The sequence below is a fragment of the Camellia sinensis genome, chromosome 14 (assembly GCF_055761805.1).
Source record: "Camellia sinensis isolate YWXY chromosome 14, ASM5576180v1, whole genome shotgun sequence".
In the NCBI taxonomy this organism is placed as follows: domain Eukaryota; kingdom Viridiplantae; phylum Streptophyta; class Magnoliopsida; order Ericales; family Theaceae; genus Camellia; species Camellia sinensis.
The window spans coordinates 129,764,351-129,785,956 of record NC_138974.1 but is presented as its reverse complement, the minus strand read 5'-3'; the positions used below and the strand labels follow the sequence as shown (position 1 = coordinate 129,785,956).

At 39.9% G+C, this 21,606-nt stretch overlaps 2 long non-coding RNA genes across 4 annotated transcripts; one reads left to right on the top strand and one right to left on the bottom strand.

Annotated features, from left to right (window-relative positions):
• Positions 1–96: 96 nt before the first annotated feature.
• On the top strand, positions 97–16,171 carry LOC114293199 (uncharacterized). Of its 2 annotated transcripts, XR_003639990.2 has the most exons (3): positions 170–655; positions 13,745–13,850; positions 15,905–16,171. It is a non-coding gene; the product is annotated as an uncharacterized LOC114293199 (long non-coding RNA). The 2 variants fall into 2 exon arrangements; XR_014350020.1 differs by lacking the exon at positions 13,745–13,850 and having other exon boundaries at positions 97–655.
• Positions 16,172–17,598: 1,427 nt separating this feature from the next.
• Positions 17,599–20,812, bottom strand: LOC145806663 (uncharacterized). 2 transcript variants are annotated; one of them, XR_014350019.1, is made up of 3 exons: positions 20,373–20,713; positions 17,929–20,161; positions 17,599–17,834 (listed from the first exon to the last, which is right to left on the bottom strand). It is a non-coding gene; the product is annotated as an uncharacterized LOC145806663 (long non-coding RNA). The 2 variants fall into 2 exon arrangements; XR_014350018.1 differs by having other exon boundaries at positions 17,599–20,161; positions 20,373–20,812.
• Positions 20,813–21,606: the final 794 nt, after the last annotated feature.

Here is a 21,606-nt window from a genome sequence, read left to right as displayed (position 1 = left end):
AACTCTTGATTTGTCAACTTTTACCTGGGACTGGATGCAACTGAATGGACTTAAGCCTAACCAAACAACCTATCCAACCTTTCTAGACCTATTCGAGACATATTGGATCTCTCGGGATTCAATTCCTTTCTTTTTCCCTATATCTCTTGCAAGTTCGAAAAAAAAAGTACTATTGTCTTCCAAAATGGCTATCCCAGAGGGTTGGCCTAGCTCTATGGTGTTGGTTTTGGTTACGTCACTTTATTTTCTTGTTAGTTGATCTTATCTTACTCCATTCTATGGTGTTGGTTTTGGCTACGTCACTTTATTTTCTTGTTAGTTGATCTTATCTTACTCCACTTTTATGAATCGCGCATCGATTATTTAGCCTTCAAACTTATCCTGAGAGGCCTATATACACCCCACCCTCCCTTCCATTATTTTGGGACCCAACATTGAAGATTAGAGTCACTTAATCTTTTAGTCAAGGAAGCTCTCTCTAAAGAGAATCCAAAAGGCTTTTTTGCACTCTTGTGCGAGGCTTAGTCATTTTAGTTCAAAATTTTTGTGTCGAGATTGTCTTAGAGGCATTCATCCAAAGGTGTGTTGAGAGTTCCACTTTGAATATGGAGTTTCTGAGGGTTGCAAAGCATTCTTGCGGCAGTTTCATTTTGGAGTTAATAAGTTTTATTGTTGTTTTGTTTTCTTTTTTATTCTTAGTTAGGATTTTGATTTGTTTAATATCTTGTTCTTATTTTTATTATATTCATATGGGTTAGCTACTCAATTTTTCAGAATAGTTAGTCTTTTTTTGTTATTGTTCATTAAGAGTTGTGATTTTCTATTTGTTATAATGCTTGAGATCAAACCACCATAGGTTTGGCAACGTGTATTATATTGGGTTCAATCGGTAATATGTTATATCACTACTGATATAGTTATGTTATTTTATGTTTTTCCCTTAAACAATCAAATATAGTATGATTATTGTTTCATTTAGTTAATTAGCAATTCTTTATTTTTATCATGTTGAACTATTTGCACCCTCTTGACCCATTTCATTAAACCTTTTTTCTAAGGATGGATATTTTGTACTTCTTTATTGTCGATGGATTCTTGTTCCCCTTTCTTTCCCCTATTCTTCTTTCCATCATTCTCTGGATGAATTTTCCACATTTTATGAGTTTTGTGGTGAACATTGAGACAACTGATAAAATAGGTTTAATTGGAGTTCTTGACCTAATTTTTTAAAATTAAATTGAACTCCTCTCTTTTTCTAAAAATTGAACTCTTTTCCCTAAAACAAGAATTTTCACTTTAAAACTATTTTTATTAAATAATTATAAAATTTCCCTTTTGAATAAGGTATCCTCTTGGATTGCCTATTCCCTTATTCAAGTTATCTTAGTGTTGTTATATAATTTGTCATCATGTATAATGTTCAACAATTTTAAAACCAAGAATTAAGAAGATGATGAGCAGAGGCTGAACTTGTGTCAACCAAGATGAGTGCATAAAATCTTCTGGTACTTAAGCTCTTGAGCCAAGTTCTTTGGTTATGATGAACTAGTTTCTTAAGGGTTGGAGTCAATATGGGTTCTTGGACCTCAAAACCAAGTGGCAACTGTGGTTTTGAAACATTTGGTTTTTGGTCACATAGCCTATCTACAACAATAAAAGATCCATACAAGTCATATGGTAGATCTAAGTGGGTTTCTATAAAAGATTATTTGACTATTAATCATTGGTTTGTCCATTCAATTTGTGGGTTAATGAAATATAAAAGTTATAAGTCTAATTACCCCAAAGTCAGTTGCACTTACAGAATCAAATTCAAAGAATCTTAGTCATTGATTGTAGTTTGTTCGTTATCATCATCTTTTAAACTTGTTTGTTCTCCAGAACCCTAACATTGCAATTTTGCCACTTCGATTTGTCTCTCTCTTATTACAAAATCCAGTTGCAACGCATCCTCTCTAGTTTGAAACTCCTTCCACGAGCCTACTATCCTCTCTCTCTCTCTCTAAGTTCCTTCATCTGTAAGCCATATTCTCTCTTCAAAGTTCGATCTCCCATGAAACCTTAGATTTAAGGATAAATGTCTTTGAAGTTCTTTCATGAATTGCTCGTAGCAGTCTTCTTGGCTTTTTGGTTAATCATAACCTCCCTTGGTAGTTTTCTTGGTTCTCTTGTTGGTGTGGTTTGCTCATGGCTCATGGGCATAGTGTAGGAGAGGGTTCAAGAAAAGAGTTGGAAAATTCGAAGATCTTCAAAGATCCTTGAAGAACAACTTCGAATTCTCTAGAATATGATGAGAGGCTTAGATTCTTCAATAATCTCAACTTAGGAACACAACAACAAAGGAGATGATGGAGATAAGAGATTGGGTGAAGAAGAAGGCAAAATGGCTAGAGAATAGAATAATGGCAAGGCTCTCCCATTGATCTCCCACTTTCACTCTCAAGGTTGATAATGGAGAAGGGAAATTAGTTCTTTCCCAAGAGTTAAAAATCTCCAAAATCCATCCCTTGTAAAGCTATGAGTGGGTGCTATTTATAGGCACCTCATGATGTAGGATGGAGCCCATGTGCAAGGCACATGGGGGATATTCTCTCTAACCACCTTGTCCGAGGAGGTGACCTCTCCGAGGAGGTGACTTCTCCGAGGAGGTGACTTCTCCGAGGATGAGAAAACCCCGAAGAGGAGATCAATCCCTCGGCGAACCCTTCTTCTTAGCCACACCTAACCAATGATCCCCAATCATCCCAAAGGGTCAGGGGTAGTCCCAGAGGACGTCCTGCCGCAAAAATATTGCCAAGTCTCATGGACCCCCCGGGGTCGTGCCACCTCGACCCGGGTATAGGCTAGTTTAACCGAAGAGTGAATTTATCTCCACTCACCGTCCTCGGGATCGGGTCCTTTGTTCGAACTCCATTACGCCCATGGTTCTGGTGCGTAGATCCCGGAAAGCTCCGAGCCCGCAAGTGTTCTGGGACTCATTAACGGAGCGGCTTCTAGATTGCATCTGAATCCGTTCGAAGCCAAGTGCTTCGGATCTCTAGATTCGTAGGTCCGAATCCTTTCGAGTCCGAGTACCTCGGATCTCTAGGCTTGTTCAACACCCTTTCGAGTCCGGGCCCGAGTAAGTCTCTAAGTCTCTAAGTTCGTGGATCCGAACCCCTTCGAGGCTTAGAGCGATTCAGCCCGTTTGATGGCGATAAATCTGAGCCCACCGATTCTTGGACTTGCAATAAATTTGGGCCCACTAATCCTGGGCTATTGGGCCTAAATAATTTAGTGGGCTCAAATTAGCCCCTCTTACATTTGCCCCTTGCGTGTATGAGAAATTTTAAATTTCTTAGACATGCATACTGTCATTTCTTCGGCCCTGTTTCGCATCACGTTCCACAAAAAAAAAAAACATTTTGTCACGACAGAGCCTACGGATAAAGTTGATGACGCACTTCAATTTACAAAAAAAATTGACAAGCAAAAATTTAATTTTTTTGTACTCTTTTTTTTTTTAAGGCTCACACGTGCCTTTGTTGTTTGGCACACACGGATAATGCTCTTTTTTTTTTATTTAAGGAGAGTGCCAAAACCCTAATCCTTACAAACTTTGCACAGCCGCCGCACCATTTTCTCAGCCTATTCACTCTCTCTAGATCGAGAGGCTAGCCTTCTTCTTCAACAAACCAGCGCTACTTCTTGCTTTGAAGACCACTGCTGTTTGCATACCGACTGCTATCACAGCACTGAGCAACACCACCGACTTGTCCCAACGTTGCGACTACTGCTGGCGTGCGATCCAAACTGCTACTTACTACTGGTGTTTCACTTCAGTCCACCGACGCAACTGCCGGAGCCCAGTTCTACTAAGCACTGCTAACGTTGACTCCTCGGAGACGCCATTGCTACTGTAAGCCGTGACTGTCCAGCACCAGTCACTATTGTCTTCTTCCTACTGCAATTTTGCCGCCGGCTTCGGCTGTCCAGCTACACCCACTCACGTCGCTGCTGGTGACCTTGACTGCCAAGCACCGACCACACACGCCGCCCTCTCAACGCGGCATGCGTGGTCTCGCCAAACACCATTCCACTCAACGTCTTCTTGGTCCGGCGATATCTTCCAGAGCTCCGATCTCATAGCTCTCGGTTTTGTGTTATACCTGCTGGTTCCATCCGTAATTAATCAATGCGGAACGCGTCGCCGATTCAACGTGACATCGGTTTGCCTACTTTCGATCTCAGCTATTGCTCGTGCCACCATTCTTGTTGACTACAGTCTGTAAAACGTCTCTGATTTTAGCTTATATTTCCACCATTCTTGAACCTCTTCATCTTGTGTATATATACATTTGTTTTGTAGCAGCTTTTATGAAAAAGTCTTATTTCAACATCTATGATTCTAATGACACATTTTTTTTTTTTACTTTGCTACTTGAAAATCTGTAGACAAGTATATATATTGATTATATATATATATATATATATTTTTAGCTTCGAATCTGCTGGTGCTTGCTTTAGATTGAATCTGCTGGTGGTTCAGTTTTTTTTTATCATTACTTTCTTGCCCCTTTCGATAAAAATGTTTTATCTAGGACAATGCAATGAAATGACAAAAATTTTTGTTGTTTGGATATTTTCGCATTGTTTTCTCATTCTACTTGATAAAATATTTATTTCGAATGATACAATGGAAAGAACAATCATATGCACATATAAAAGCTGAAATATCCTCATTAGTTCTTCAACTTTCTTGACGAAAGTATAATAGATTCACTGTAAGTGATGGGATAAAACATGCACCATAGAGAAAACCAGCTTCTTCATAACGTAAGGGAAATACAACTTTTAGACAAAGTAAGAAAGTGAAAATGAATTTCAACATTGATGAGTCCAACTATGGGTAGTAATGCTTGATAAACTTTGCATTGAGCGGGCCAGTTCGGAAGCCGTCTTCAACCCTTACAAGTTTGTAGTACCCGCTTGAGCTCGCCCGAACCACCTTGTAGGGCCTTTCCCATTTTGGAGAAAACTTGGGCAAAGGCTGTCCTCGCATGATTGGGTCTACAATCTTCCATACTAGATCACCTTCTTCAAACTTCCTTGGTATCACAGTCTGGTTATAGGCTCGGGCGATGGACTCATGATACCTTTCCATGACTTTTGCAGCTCTGTCATGCTTTTCCTCTAATGCTTCCAATCTGGTGGTTCGAGGCTCCAATACCATCCCCGAGGCGAGAGCCATTCGAGCAGATGGCGTTTCCAACTCTATAGGTAACACTGCCTCGGACCCATACACAAGGGAGTAAGGAGCTGCTTGAGTTGGCTTTCTCTTCGAAGTGCGATACGCCCACAGGGCTACTATCAACTGTTCGGACCAAGTCCCCCCAAACTCATCCATCATCTTGCTCAGAATCCTTATCAGTGTCTTGTTTGTGGCTTCCGCTTGCCCGTTCCCTTTTGGATAGTAGGGTGTGGATTTGTGATGCTTCACTTGGTAAGTCTCTAGGAGGCTCTTCACATATTTGTTTATGAAGGGAGTGTCGTTATCCGAGAGGATGGTGTTTGGTACTCCAAATCGGCAAATGATATTCTCCTTGATGAAGTTCGCAACTGCAGGCCCCGTAGCGTTCTTCAGAGAAATTGCTTCGACCCACTTTGTACTCAATTCTGTGGCTGCGAGAATCCACTTGTACCCCTTAGAAGATGTGGAGATGGGCCCTATCAGATCAAAAGCCCAGGTATGGAACGGCCATGGCGTTCGGATACTATGCAGGTCTACAGCTGGAGCATGGATCAAATTTTCGTGTTTCTGACAAGTCTGGCACCTCTTCACGTGATGGGATGCATCTGACTCCATGGTCGGCCAGTAATACCCAAGGTGTATAAGTTGCTCGAACAGCCGAGCCCTCCTTGATGTTCAATCTCGTGGGCTCTTCCGAGGACTAGATCTGACTCCTCCTTGGAGAGACATCTCAGGGGAGTGCCCTCAATACTTCTTCTATACAGCTTGTCCTGATCAAGAAAGTACCGCCTCGCTCTCCTCTTGAGGTGTGCAATGTCCCTCGGGCTCTCAGGTAGTGTTCCCTCTTTGAGATAGTCAATGTAGACTTGCCTCCAGTCAGGGGTATCAATTTCAAAGCAACTCTCATCCTCCCGGATGTATGACTGACACTTGGGGCATTCCCTCTGTAATTGATTTGAGTCCTTCTCCATCTCGGGCCAATAATAACCTTGTCTTTGGATTCTTCTATACAGACTGATATCTCCATCCCCGCAAGACTTTTCATGGATCTGTTGTAGTCGGAAGCTTGCTTCTTGTTGGCCAATACACCGGGCTAGGAATCCGGTACCTCCTCGGAAGTAAAGTTCACCTTGAATAATTGTGAATTGGGCAAGCTTGGCCATAGTCAGTTTTCCAACTTTGCTTCTGAGTTGCTCGAGGACTTCTCCTCTCCAGTCCTCCGGAAGGCCTTTGTCTTCGGGTATTATTGAAGGTTCTGTTCTCTTCTTGATAACAATTGTTGCCTCTTCCTCTGGAATGTCAACTCTTGCCCCTAATGTTGCGAGGGCATCTGAAAACTTGTTGTCGGAGCGAGGCACATGCTCTATTTCGACCTTCTGAAATTTGTCAAGAAGCCTTTGGACTGTTGTTCGATATGTCGCCAAGGCAGGCTCCTTTAAGACGAACTGTCCTGAAACTTGCTTCACTATCAGCTTTGAGCCCCCCCGGATCCGAATCTTCTTGATACTGTGCTTCTCAGCTGCTATCAAGCCTAAAATAAGAGCCTCATACTCGGCTTCGTTATTCGAACAATGGAAATCCAGTTTATAAGACAAATATAACTTTTCCCCACTTTTGCTTGTAAGGACTATCCCGGTTCCTCCCTTCCCTCCGGCTGCTGCTCCGTCAAAGCTCAATGTCCAGAAGCTTTCCTCGGAAGCCATAGCTGCGTGCACCTCTCCTCTTAATTCTTCATTCACTGGTTCATAGTCACCACTTGGAAATTGGGCAAGGAGATCAGCTAAGGCTTGGCTTTTGATCGCCTTGGGGGCTACACATGTGATCTCGAATTCACCCAATGCTAATAACTATCTTGCCACCTTCCCGGTTAGAGCAGGCTTGCTGAGGAGGTATCGGATTGGATCACTTTTAGTAACAATCTGAATCTGATGTGCTAGGAAGTAATGTCTGAGCTTTTGGGCAGTGAATACCAAAGCTAAACAATGTCTCTCTACTGGAGTATATCGGACTTCTGCTCCTCGAATCTTCCGACTGATGTAATACACCGGGCGTTCTACTCCATCTACATCTTGGACCAATAATTCCCCTATGGATTTGGGGGTTGAAGTTAGGTACAACATTAGAGGCACCCCGGGCTGCGGGGCTATCATGGTCTGAGGCGAGGTCAAGGCCGCCTTGATTCTCCCAAAGGCCTTTTGGTGCTCTTGGTTCCACTCGAACTTGGCATCTCCTTTTAACAAAGAGCCGAAAGGCGCAGAGATCTCTGCCAGTGCTGGGATAAACCTCCGAATATAAGACACCTTCCCGAGGAACTTCTTTAACTCCTTCTGAGAATGCGGGGGAGGCATTGCTCTGATAGATTTGACCTTGTCTTCATCTGCCTCGATACCATGCCTATGTACAAGAAACCCGAGGAACTTCCCGGCCGTCACCCCGAAAGCACATTTGAGAGGATTCATCCTCATTTTGAATTTCTGGCACCTCTTGAATACCTTCTCAAGGTCTTGGAGATGGTCTTCTTCTTTCTTGGATTTCACCACTAGATCATCAACATAATCTTCCATCTCATGATGGATCATGTCATGAAAGATTGCAGTCATAGCCCTTTGGTAAGTTGCACCGGCATTCTTGAGTCCGAAAGGCATGACTGTATAGAAGAAGTTTCCGAGAGGTGTTCTAAAAGCAGTCTTTTCTGCGTCCTCTTCAGCCATCTTAATCTGATTGTATCCACTGAATCCATCCATGAATGAGAACATCTGGTGTCCCGAGGTAGTATCCACGAGGGTGTCGATGTGAGGAAGAGGGAATTCATCCTTCGGGCAAGATTTGTTCAAATCTCGAAAGTCTACACATACTCTGATTTGGCCATTCTTCTTCTTTACTGGCACGATGTTTGCTAACCACGTGGGGTACTGTATTGGCCGGATGAAACCAGCCTGTTGAAGTTTTTCAATCTCCTCCTTAATCTTCTCTTCGAGATCTGGATGATATTTTCGAGCAGCTTGCTTAATTGGCTTGGAGTTTGGGAACACATCAAGATAGTGAGAGACTAGGTCAGGATCTAGTCCGGGCATTTCCTTATATGACCAAGCAAACACATCTGAGTATCGGCTTATCAACTTTAACAACTGTTCCCGCTTTTCTGGGCTAAGGCTCGAACTTACGAATACCGGCCTCGGTGCATCTTGTCCATCACTCAGATCTATTTCGATAAGTTGTTCAGGCTGAGGCTTCGGCCCATCTTGCATACATTCTGGAGCCACTTCAGGCTTTATTACTATATCATTGTCAGGAGGCTCTTCTTTTGACTCGGAGTCGGTGACTGAAGAAACCGACTCCCCGCACCTTCATAAATAATACACCATCTTGCCTCCTTCTCGAACTTTCATCACCTTCCGAGGAATAGGCGGACTTTCTGGTCTAGACATCGCCCGCTTACTTGATTCTGTCATCGGCTCCTTGTCATCTTTGATATCCTCCCAACGAGGAATTTTGACCCCTCGAGGCTTAGAGGTGGTGGGAACTTCTTCGACAGCCAGTTCGGTGAAGTAGATGGCATCAGAATAATGAGCTTCATGGATCTCGAACGGCCTTTCTGTAGCCTGAATTGTCACCGTCTTCTTTCCCCATTTAGCCTTAACACACTGATGATAACTTGATGGTACAGCCCCATATCTATGCATCCAGGTCCTCCCTAGAATGATGTGATAATTTGCCTCAGAATCGATAATATGGAACTTGGTGGCCGAGCGAATCTCTCCAACGGCTAAATCAACTGTTACGCATCCGATAGTAATTCTCCTTTCTCCACCGAAGCCAGTGATGACTATCGGCTGCTTCACAATGCGTTCTTCAGAGATTCCGGCTTTTTCTAGAGTAGCGCGAGTCATAATGTTGATAGAGGCTCCACTATCTAGAAAGGCCCTTTTGAACTCAACCCCGTTAATAAAAACAGTAACATAAAGCGGGCGATTGTGAGAAAAAGGATACTTTCGATCAGCCTCGGAGAAAGTAATGGCACTAGATTGCTCTTTTGCCTTCCTCGGGATAGACCCCTCAGTCGACATGCATTCCTTATGGTGTGCCTCGGCTATATTAATGATAGACTTGGTGATTTCCGTTCTTGCCTCCCTGGAAAGTCCAAGCTGGTCAAAGAACTGCTTGAACTTTACACAGTCTTGCAGGGTTTTGGCATAGTGATCCGGATCTTTTTCCACTCTTGGAGGCTCGTAGTTAACCATCTCCTCGGTCTCCTCAAAATAAGATGCCACATAAACATGGTGTCCTCCTCTTCCATAGTATTCTTCTCCTCCTTCTGGATCAAAGGGATCTTCGCCATGAGTCATAAATGTTCTGCCTTCTGGATCGAGAGCACTTCCATAGTAAACTTGCTCACCCTCTGGCTCGAGGATGTCGTCCAGATAACAGTCATCGTCATCGAGATTAGCGATAGCCTCGATCATTGGGCCTTCATAAGCTATCATAGCAACATTCTTGCCCTTGTCTCGGTGTTGAGGATACGGTTGTTCTCGGATGTCTTGAGTCCCTCGCTTTTTGAACCTCAATTCGTCTGCCTCGACTTTATCTCTGAAGATTTTCCTGAGAGTCCAACACTTCTCTGTCGGATGTTTCAATGTACGATGGTAGACACAAAATTCAGGGCTCTCACGGTCCTTTTTTGATGGCATTTCTTCAACATAAGGCAATTTTAGCTCTCCGTCAGCCACCCATTCCTTAACTAGAGCTTTCACTTCCTCGATTCCACATGGATAAGAAACATTCCCCTTTTCACCATTATATTGCTTTCTTTTCTGGCCCCTATGACCTCCTCCTTGTGAATTTCGGGTATCCGGGGCAGAGGCAGCAGCGACGATAGGTCCACGAGATGACTTGAAACTAGTCTTGTAACTGGCTTTAAATCCGGACTCCTGAGCCTGAGGGATGCTAATGTTCCGAGCTGCTTCTATTAATGCCGAGAAGGTGGGTAGCTTGTGGTTAACTAGAAACATTTTGTACCTGCTCAATGCCCCTTCTAGACAAATTTGAACCAGATAACTCTCCTCAACTGCTTCATGACAATCCACGGCCTTGTCCTGAAACCTTTTGACATAGTCAAGGATGTCTTCACTTTCTTGTTGCTTCTCTTTACACAATGTAAGTGTGGTCACCTTCTCCGCCACTTGAAAGAACTTGGAGTGGAATTTGTTAACCATTTCCTCCCAACTTCGGACAGAGTTTGGGGCCAAATTAACATACCAACTATATGCTCGGTCGGTGAGGGACTTAGAGAATTCTCTCAGTCGGAGGACGTGGTTTGAACCATGAATACCTAGAGTCTCGATGAATCGCACAACATGTTCTCGGGCATTTCCTTGTTTGTCGTCGAACTTGATGAACTTCGGCACTGTATACCCCTCAGGGTATGGATAGCTCAGCATCTCAATGGGGTAAGGCGGCTTGACGTCTGGATCAGGCAAAGAGGGTAAGGTCCTCTTGCCCCGTTCGAGATCGAACATGGCCTGCACATCGGCGAGAGTGAGAAACTGTTGAGGGAGAGAGTTTGATGGTGGTATTCCCGGGACTTGGCTTATGTACCCAAAGACTGAGCTAGGGGCGTCCTGGCCATTCTGGTGCTGCGAATTCATCATTGGTGAGGACATTTGATGATACTGGCCATCAGCGCCTATAGACAAGCCAGTTGGTGATGGGATATTGAATTGAGGCCCGTAAAGTCCACCGTACGGCGCCGCTATACCGGGTTGTGCTTGCAGATTTGTTGTCGGCACCAAAGGAGGCCCGCTTGGTGCTTGGGTAACATTTACTGGTGGCATGACAAGATTAGGTACGGGCAGAGCTCCCTTTTGCGCCATCACGCTCCTTATGTTTTCCTGGACACCAACAGTCGCCGAAGCACCATTCATTACACTAGAAACTCCCCTAGTCACCATTGGATCTTGGCTTGGCACGCCATGGAGCCCGGGCATGGGCAAACTGCCGCCGCCTACTGTGGTTTGAGCATGTGTTACTGTGGCCGTGTTGCCATGAGCCATAGGCTGATTGGGGCTTACTTCTCCTTGGATTTGATTTTGCGCTCCGGCGGGAATAACTCCACCACCAGTTTGATTTCCGTTTGGCGCCGGTGCAAAGTTAGAACTCATCACCAACATGGTGTGAGTGAGATTCTGAAGAGTGGTAAGAATCTCCTGCTGAGTATTTTGAAGTCCTTGAATGGCTTCAAGCAAAAGTGGTTGATCTGGAGCCGTGGTTCTGTCATCACCACCATTAGAGGATCCTTGTTGGTGAACTTCATCTTCTCCTGCCATCCTTGTTGGAGTTGTGTGGATTCCAGATCTCGTTGAGACCATTAACCAATCCGCCTCCCCAGCAGAGTCGCCAAAATGTAGGAGAGGGTTCAAGAAAAGAGTTGGAAAATTCGAAGATCTTCAAAGATCCTTGAAGAACAACTTCGAATTCTCTAGAATATGATGAGAGGCTTAGATTCTTCAATAATCTCAACTTAGGAACACAACAACAAAGGAGATGATGGAGATAAGAGATTGGGTGAAGAAGAAGGCAAAATGGCTAGAGAATAGAATAATGGCAAGGCTCTCCCATTGATCTCCCACTTTCACTCTCAAGGTTGATAATGGAGAAGGGAAATTAGTTCTTTCCCAAGAGTTAAAAATCTCCAAAATCCATCCCTTGTAAAGCTATGAGTGGGTGCTATTTATAGGCACCTCATGATGTAGGATGGAGCCCATGTGCAAGGCACATGGGGGATATTCTCTCTAACCACCTTGTCCGAGGAGGTGACCTCTCCGAGGAGGTGACTTCTCCGAGGATGAGAAAACCCCGAAGAGGAGATCAATCCCTCGGCGAACCCTTCTTCTTAGCCACACCTAACCAATGATCCCCAATCATCCCAAAGGGTCAGGGGTAGTCCCAGAGGACGTCCTGCCGCAAAAATATTGCCGAGTCTCATGGACCCCCCAGGGTCGTGCCACCTCGACCCGGGTATAGGCTAGTTTAACCGAAGAGTGAATTTATCTCCACTCACCGTCCTCGGGATCGAGTCCTTTGTTCGAACTCCATTACGCCCATGGTTCTGGTGCGTAGATCCCGGAAAGCTCCGAGCCCGCAAGTGTTCTGGGACTCATTAACGGAGCGGCTTCTAGATTGCATCTGAATCCGTTCGAAGCCAAGTGCTTCGGATCTCTAGATTCGTAGGTCCGAATCCTTTCGAGTCCGAGTACCTCGGATCTCTAGGCTTGTTCAACACCCTTTCGAGTCCGGGCCCGAGTAAGTCTCTAAGTCTCTAAGTTCGTGGATCCGAACCCCTTCGAGGCTTAGAGTGATTCAGCCCGTTTGATGGCGATAAATCTGGGCCCACCGATTCTTGGACTTGCAATAAATTCGGGCCCACTAATCCTGGGCTATTGGGCCTAAATAATTTAGTGGGCTCAAATTAGCCCCTCTTACACATAGTTTTTAGTAACTCTGGTTGTAGCCCATTGGTGGTTGTGGTTCAATACTTTTATACAGTAATATGTTCTGCAATATTAGTGAAATTATGTACTATTTCATCATGTCTGAGGAAAAATTGCTAGTTCTTAATATTAGATTGAATAGAAATAATTATTTTTATTGGTTCGATGTAATGAAAAAAAAAATTATTCTTGGTAAATGGAGATGAGTCATATAACAGGCTCCTCAATTTAACCCATCAATCCTAAAGTTGAGAGATGTAACTAATCGACACATGGGATATGGAAAATGCACAAGTGATTACTGTAAATATGCATATTATTATATTATATATATATACACTTACCTAGCTACACAACTTTATGGACTCAAGTAAAGGTATGAACTTCTCAAAATTTGACACAAACAAGAAAAGCGTGGAATGATTTAAGAGGTGTACATATTAGGTCTAATTTTATCGAACAATATGAGTTAAAGATATCCATTCAAAGTGCTACACAGAAAGACAAATCAGTTCAAAAATTTTATAACGAGATGACATCTTATTGGGATCAATTAGCACTTATGGAACTCCCTGATATGCAGTCACTAAATAGCTATATGCAATATAGATTAGTATAATTCTTTATGACCCTCAGAGGTCAATTTGAGCCACTTTGTGGGGCTAATCTCCGTCATTGACATTTGCCTATAGTTGAAGGGAATGTTCGAGAATTTATAGTTGAATATGTACGATTCAAGGTTACTCAGAGTGCCACTTCATCTTAGTCAATGTCCGCTGCTCCCTCTCATCAACCTCCATTATTACCTATTCCATCTACCTCTTTGATTCAAGTAAAGGGGAAGTATATGCCTTATATTGCTCAAGATGAGTGTAGTTATTGTTATCAAAAAAAGGCATTGGAACTTTACATGCCCTCCCCTAACCAATCAGAAGGGTAGTGGCTCTTTTTAGTCTACCTCATTGTTGTCATTTCATTTCTTCTTGCTTTTCTAGTTTTTCTCATCCTCAAGCAACTCTAACTGCAGATGCTTCCACAGTTGCATTCTACGCTTGCATCCTCAACAATGCCTTCATCTCATGCTTTTGTTATGACTATTGTACATTCAGGTTTGCATGGTTCTCATGCTACAGGTATCTCTCTTAATACTTGGATGTTTGATTCTAGCTTTTTTTTCATTATATGACACTAAATCCCTTCTTTGTCTTTGTTGTTCTTATTCTTCTCCTATTACTATTTGTACAAGCAATGTACTCTTATGACTATTGTCTTTATTGGTTTTATTCTCATTTTCTTTTCTGTTACTTTGTCAATTCCATTTTTTTTTTTTTTTTATGTTCCTCAACTGTCTGTAGCGATCCCGGTTTTGACCCGTCTCTGTGTGGTGTTCCGGACTCAGGTTGGTATGGTTTGACTCAGGTTGGTATGGTTTGAACAGTGTTACGTATCTTAGTTTCCCTGTATTCCCCTTAATTTGGTTATCGGGTTGTAACGGTATGTTTGGAACAAGTAATGTCTCCAAACCTTTATATGTGAATCCAACCAGAATTGTACCTTGCAGAGTTGTATCAGAAGTTAATTTTTCCATGTTTTGCCACTTCGTTAAGTAAGTCAGGAATCGAGCTGCCTAGTCAGCTTGCAGGGGTCTAGGGGGCGGCGCCCCTTGGCAGGTCCGGGGCAACGCCCAGGCGGAAACGAGGGGCAACGCCCTCGAAGCAAAAATGCAAAATGCATTCAAAGTTGCTTGTCCGCTCGAGCTGCCATTTATGCGCTCGAGCAGAGAATGCTTGCTTCCAGAAGTTTGACCTGTCTACAAAAGTACTGGGAAAGTGTATTCGACGCTCGAGTAGAGCTTTTTGCGCTCGAGCGGGAGGCTGTGTCTAACACTTATCAGTTCGTGAATATGATATTTCAAATCACTTTTTCAGTTCTCTCTCTCTTTAAAACTCTCCAGAATTTCAGATCTAGAGCTTCTCTCTCTAGAAGTCATCTTCTCTCTTTGATTTCTCTAAATCCATTGGGATTTAGACTTAAGTTCTTCATCAAAGTTGGTTATCATCTCGAGGGTTTCGTTGTGTACGGTGGAGATCGAGTTTAGGCATCGTTGATTTTGGGGTTTCATCTCAATTCTTTTTCAATACTTGAGGTAGGGATTTTCTTAGAGTTATATATAAATATTTACAAGATCTTCATGATTTTCGAAATCATTATTCGATAGCTTTGAAAATTGATTGTTGATTCAAGAAGTTGAGCGATTTTGAAAGTGGGTTTGTCTCTTATTCTTTTAAAATGATCTTATGCGTTTTGATCTTCGTTGATTGAAAAAAATATGATTTCGGAAAGTTTTCTTTCAAAAGATTTGAGTTGTATAGTTTTGGTGAGAAAACCTAGAAATTGAAGATTTTTAAAAGAAATTAAAAATTCATGAATGATATTGTTATATTTATTTTGTGTGTCAAAATAAATGGATGTTTGAAAATTTTATTATTTATATTTATGTAAATGATGAATGTCATGAAATATGAGAATTGCTGTTTATTTTGAAAATTATTGTTCAAAATGTTGAAATGGTCTTGAAATGACTAATTGTTAAGGATACTTGAGAAGAGGGAATTGGGTTATTCCTTAGATGATGAATCGGAATAAAAGTATTTATATTCATCTTGTGAAATTGGCATATCAATTCATTTGATTACATTAAACTTTGAAAGTTGATTTGAAAACTTGCATTGAGAAAAGAATGTTGAGAAACAAGTTTTTATGGAATGGTTTTGGGGTAAATACATTAGTAAGTCTTGATAGGTGGTGTAAATGATATTGAATAAGTTGGCCTGAGAGTCCGGGGTGAAACACCGAAAACCAGGGCGAATAGGTGTCGAGCCTTCCGGTTAATACCGGTAAAAATGACAACTTGGTATTACTTGTATAGTCTACTTGCAGACACCGACCTACGGATTACCAGAGTCGTATTTACCGCCCTTGAAATAAATTGTTAAGTTTTGAATAATTGAAATTGCATGACATCATTGAGCATGATGGTTTTCAAAAGATGAAAATGTGATTTACTTTAAAAAATGGGCATAGCATGACATATGCATTTCATCTCTGGAGACTTGTATAAAATGTATATACTTTGTTAAGGATTTTCTATTGTGCTTTATGCTTACCCTACGAGATTTTTGTGTAGGAAAAGATGTGGTGATCCCGCCTAACTAAAGGTGAGAAAATATGTGTTGAGAGTACAAGGCTCTCATTTTGCTGTAACTCTGTTTGTAAGCCAAGGGCTGTATTTGTGTGGATTTGAATAATCATTTTGTGTAACCAAGCCTAAGCCTTGGAAACTTGTAAATCCTTTGAGGTATCTATTTGTTTATGTTATTTTGATTTGAAGTGAATGTGTTATTGCCTGAAGACTATTTGTATCATGTAATGTAAGTGTGGAGATTTATTTTCAGTTTTACTTTAAAGAACCATGGTTATCGTATTATCATTTGGGTATAAAAATTAGGGCGTTACACTGTCTATCAATTTATTATCTATTAGTCAATTGTCTAATTATATTTTTTACATTCTTTTTTCTTTTTCTAGTTGTGTTGTTCACGATTGGATGTCTAAGAAGCTAATTGGGATTGGACATAGTATTGCTGATTTATATGTGATAGAGTGCTTACATATTTGCTATGAAGTCTCTATAAATAGTTATGTCTTCATTGGCATTTTAGGTCAGGTGTGTTCAGTAATTTCAGTCAAGTGTCATGGGCAAACTGTCAATTAGACATATTTCTGAGTGTAACGGTCGGAATTTTGCAAAATTGTCTATTTTACCTTCTAATCAAAGCATTTCTATTTTCACTTCTTCCTCGCTATTATTCATACTAATGTGTAGGGTTCTTCTCCTACTATTACTAAAGATGATTTTGTGTAATATTTTTATTTATTGATGACTTTAGTCATTTTTGTCAGGTATATCTTGTGTCCCATAAACCTAATTTCTTTTGTATTTATTGCACTTTCATTCTGTCGTTCAAACTCAGTTCTCTATAACCAAAAAAATTCTTCATTTGACTTAGATGATGAATATTTTCTTATAAAGTTTACTGATTTCTTAGATGCATCCAATACCATCTATCAACCTTCTTGCTCAGATAATCAAATACAAAATAGTAGAGCAAAAAGGAAAAATCAACACCTCATTGACACTGCTAGATCTCTTCTTCTTACATCTTTTGTTCATGTTTCACAGCATCCTACCTTCTTATAATATTCTTCCCAGTTGATGTTTGGACGGACTACAAAGATACGCTGTTGGGAAATGTTGGAAGCATTCAAAAGGGTGCCATCTATTTAGTGGCTGCTACTGTTAGTGGAAAGGAATGCAAAATTACTTTAAGGAGTCAAATGTACTTTAAAACTGTTTAGAATTGTAATTTGATGTTTTTTTATTTTTAATGTTCAGGTTAATGGAGGTGGACGATATAAAAACTGGGGTTGTTGAACTCTTCTTCTCTATAATTTTTCTCCATACCAGAAATACAGTTTTTAGTGGCGTTTGAAAAACGCCGCTAAAGCCTTTGGTGACGTTTTTATTATATGTCGTGGATACGGCCGTCGTTATATGTTTGCGACGTTTAAAAAACGCCGTTGTAGACCTTATTGCGACGTTTTAGAAACGTCATGATATAGTCACCGTCTGTGATTCCTTCCGGCGAGATGATGTCATACAGACCCTATTGCGGTGTTTTTACAAAAACGCCACTAAAAGCACTTTTTTCTTTTTTTCCTTTTGTGTGGCAGGAATGCAACCTAATGAAATTTTAGCCATTCAGCACTAATATTTTATTTGCTACTAGTTAAAATTCTCCAAAATATATTCAAACCCTGTTTCAAAAAATATATATATTCAACCAAACACATCAAAATTGAAATTACAAAAATCACAACCAAATTCATATACTTCATCATCATCTCAAAATTTAAAATACTAAGAAAAGAATAAATGTTTAAAAAAAAAAGTACAAATATGATTGATACACAACACTTTGAAGCATCAATTTCGAACTTCATCAACTTTAGAGAAAAGTTTTCCAATTTTTTCTGAGTTCATAGAAGTTGCATTCCTGCCAAAAAAAAAACAAAAAAAAAACAAAAGAAGACAACATTTCACACAACTGAAATGTGAAAAATATTAGAGATGAGTCACAATCAAATCACCTTGTCCAGCCAAATTGCAACATATGATTTAATCCATAAGTTACCTGCAGATGTTTTGCTGCAGAAATTTCCGAGAAATACAAAACACAGAACTTTAAAAGAAACTACACAAATAAATTAAAAACTACTCTGTATTTTTCATGAGTTCTATACATTTTTCTGCATGTTTTACCCTATGTAGCTAAACCCTATGTAAATTTTAGAACTTGATTATATATATAGATGCCAACATACAGATTTCAACTAATCAAGTTCATAAAAGCCATTCAGAGTGAGCCAAAACCATAATCTGATGTAGAACAAAACCCTACATGGAAGAAGATTAAAGGAGATTGAAAAATCCCAAAGAAAAATTACAATTCAAGTGCGCAAAAATAAGACTACCAAAATGAAAATCAAATGAGAAGTATTGGAGATTAAAGGAGATATATCAAAGAGCTAAAATTCTAGTCTTCATTTGACCAAACTGAATGTGAACAGATAAAGAACTATTTCTTAGCTGTTTAGGCAGGGCTTTAGATCAACATATAAATAAATAAAAAATAAATGAAGAAGACAGTTATATTACACAAATACATATATATATGCGTGCGTGTGCAAGTGCGTGCGCATGTGTGAAATTTCTAGCAACACAACAGCACCAACAATCTCATTAGTTTATGATGCAAATAGAAAATATTCATGGATTCCTCTCTAATTAGTCTCAAGTATATCTTCAAAAAGAAAAGACAAGTACAGATAGATAGCCAACCATTGCTTTAGCAATTAATGGGCCTATTGAGCACATTTAAACCAAAACATGAAGAAGGAAAAAACATTCCAAAACAGGGGCCACATTTTAATGCTTTAACAACATTTGAAAATATGTTGACAGGGTTTCCATAATCTAGCTGGAAAACAACCTAAAATAACCTTCATTTAGCAACAAGCAAAGAACACTGAACATATTAGAGAATCCCAAAAACTTCACAATGATATGGTAAAATGCAAGACCAAATGACACTACTAGGCTTGCTCAAACTCAACATTTCCTAATTTTCTCAGGTTCCAAATATCTCATGTCTTCTCATCTCTTATAGATTCCTAGTATTGATTTCCCTATGCTATGCAACGAGCATGAAAATAGTGCAAAAATGAAACTACCTCCAATGGCAAACCAAAACATGAAGAAGGAAAAAACATTCCAAAACAGGGGCCACATTTTAATGCTTTAACAACATTTGAAAATATGTTGACAGGGTTTCCATAATCTAGCTGGAAAACAACCTAAAATAACCTTCATTTAGCAACAAGCAAAGAACACTGAACATATTAGAGAATCCCAAAAACTTCACAATGATATGGTAAAATGCAAGACCAAATGACACTACTAGGCTTGCTCAAACTCAACATTTCCTAATTTTCTCAGGTTCCAAATATCTCATGTCTTCTCATCTCTTATAGATTCCTAGTATTGATTTCCCTATGCTATGCAACGAGCATGAAAATAGTGCAAAAATGAAACTACCTCCAATGGCAACCCCTCTGCGAACTCTGCGACCAAAACAAGCAATAAGCTTCATATATATATATATATATATATATATATATATACATACAATACACTTGAGAGACATATCTTAGAGTTGAATGAACAAATTTAAAACAGTAGTAAAAAGTAATGTCTTGTGCTCTGTTTGGCAAAATGAAGAAACAAATTCAACATTGAAGCCAAGAAAAAAAAAAAATCCTGTAAAATAGAGGCCAAACCACAGCTTGGAGCTTTAAAATCTTGATTTTCAATCAAAATCTCCAAAAACAAAGTACAAAATCAAATGCTAATGAAGGACTGGTTTTGCTTTTTGTGAAGAAGTTAATCCGAAAACGGAAATCAAATTTTTAGTTGATGAAAAAATATGTGATTTTGATTGAGTTTGCATAAATGTGCTTGACGTATCTTAACTTACCTTTTGGATCACGGTGGCACTGAAAACATTCGTTTTTGACCTAGCCAAACTTGATTGAGCTCTTTAATGGCGGTGTATGGACTGAATTAGAGATCGAATGAGCTTGAAATTGGTCTACTTGAAGCAGAGATTGATAAGGCTGAGCTGTTGACGAAAGACACAGCACCACGCTTCAAGCCCCTGAACTAGTGTTCAGTGATACCGAGGTTGTTGGATGCAACTCTCGATCGGTAGCAACATCTCTCTATCACCACTCCATTCTTTCCATTTGCTGCTGATCAAGAACTCTATCCCAATGCGTGGACCATAAAGAGGAAGAGAACGAAAATTAGAAGAAAGAAGCAAAACACAACAAGCAAAAGTAAAAAATACTAGATATCAACCAAATCGAGTGAAGAAGAAACTAAATTTACAACCATCAACGTAAACACATTCCAGATCCTTACTTTTTAGCCATAAAACTACACAGATCTTCGATGAATTCAACAAATCCCTTACCTTGAGCCATGCCGCATCCAAACACGAAGAAGAATGAGCCCTAGATCGATTTAGATTACAGAGATTAGAACAATAGCTATGATAAACGCTCAAATCAAATACAGAACCAGCTTTTCAAGATCAAGATGACGAAGAATCGATCCAGATCGAAGCACCAAGTGTCGATCCCTCTCTCTCTCTCTCTCTCTCTCTCTGTGAAGTCGCCTCTTTCTCTCTCTCTGTCTCTGATTGACTTAGATTCCCACGACTCTTAAAAGCAAAAAAAGAAATTTAAAAGAAAAATAAATACTTTTTTCTAAACTAAACTACACCGTTTTAATCATAACCCAACGTTTCAAAAACGTTGTCGTACCATTTTCCGATGACCGGCGTGTAAAAAACAAAATCGTGTCTTAGATTTTCCATATTTTACAGCGTTTTAAAAAATGCTACTAAATAAACGTTGTTGTATCCCTATTTTCTTGTAGTGATATAAAAAGTTTGATTATGTTCCTAATTATTCTTTATCATGTGTTTTCGTTTCCACTTGTTTTGTTCCTTTTCCTAAACTTGCAATGGAGATAATCTGAAAGGGGTTTTACCTACTTGATCATGATACATCGTAAAACATAATGCATTCTACGTTTTCAATTCATGCCTAAATGAACACATACTGGAAGAGATTTGAAGCCATTATTTTGAAATATGCGGTACACCAAAAAGTTTGAGCTTATAATTTTTATTTATTTTTAATTGAGTTGAGTTAGTGAAAACTTAATAGTGAATTCAATTTAGAACTATCACACCCAATTTAAGGATATGATTGGTTATGTACCTCGAAGTAAATAATACCAATACAAAGTAATGGCATAACGTTAAAAATAAAAATAAAACAAAAAACAAAAAAACAAAAAACACAATAATGTAATCACCTAATGTCAAATATTAAATTGAAATTTCTAACTTAATACGTAAGGATGCCTTACGAGGTCATTTCAGTGGGAAAGACTATGGTACCCAAAAGTGATTATCGGGTACCATACGTGAAAAAAATTCTTAACCATTAGATTTAGTAGAATAATTTGAGCCATCCAATATACAACATGTTCACCGATTATATCCCGTGGAAAGCAAAACTAAACACACACACTCTCTCTCTCTCTCTCTTTTCTTCAGTCACTGGTAATCAATTATATGATTTGATTAGGTCGGTTTTTCCAAATTTATAAAATGATTTGTAGGTCTCACCTAAAAA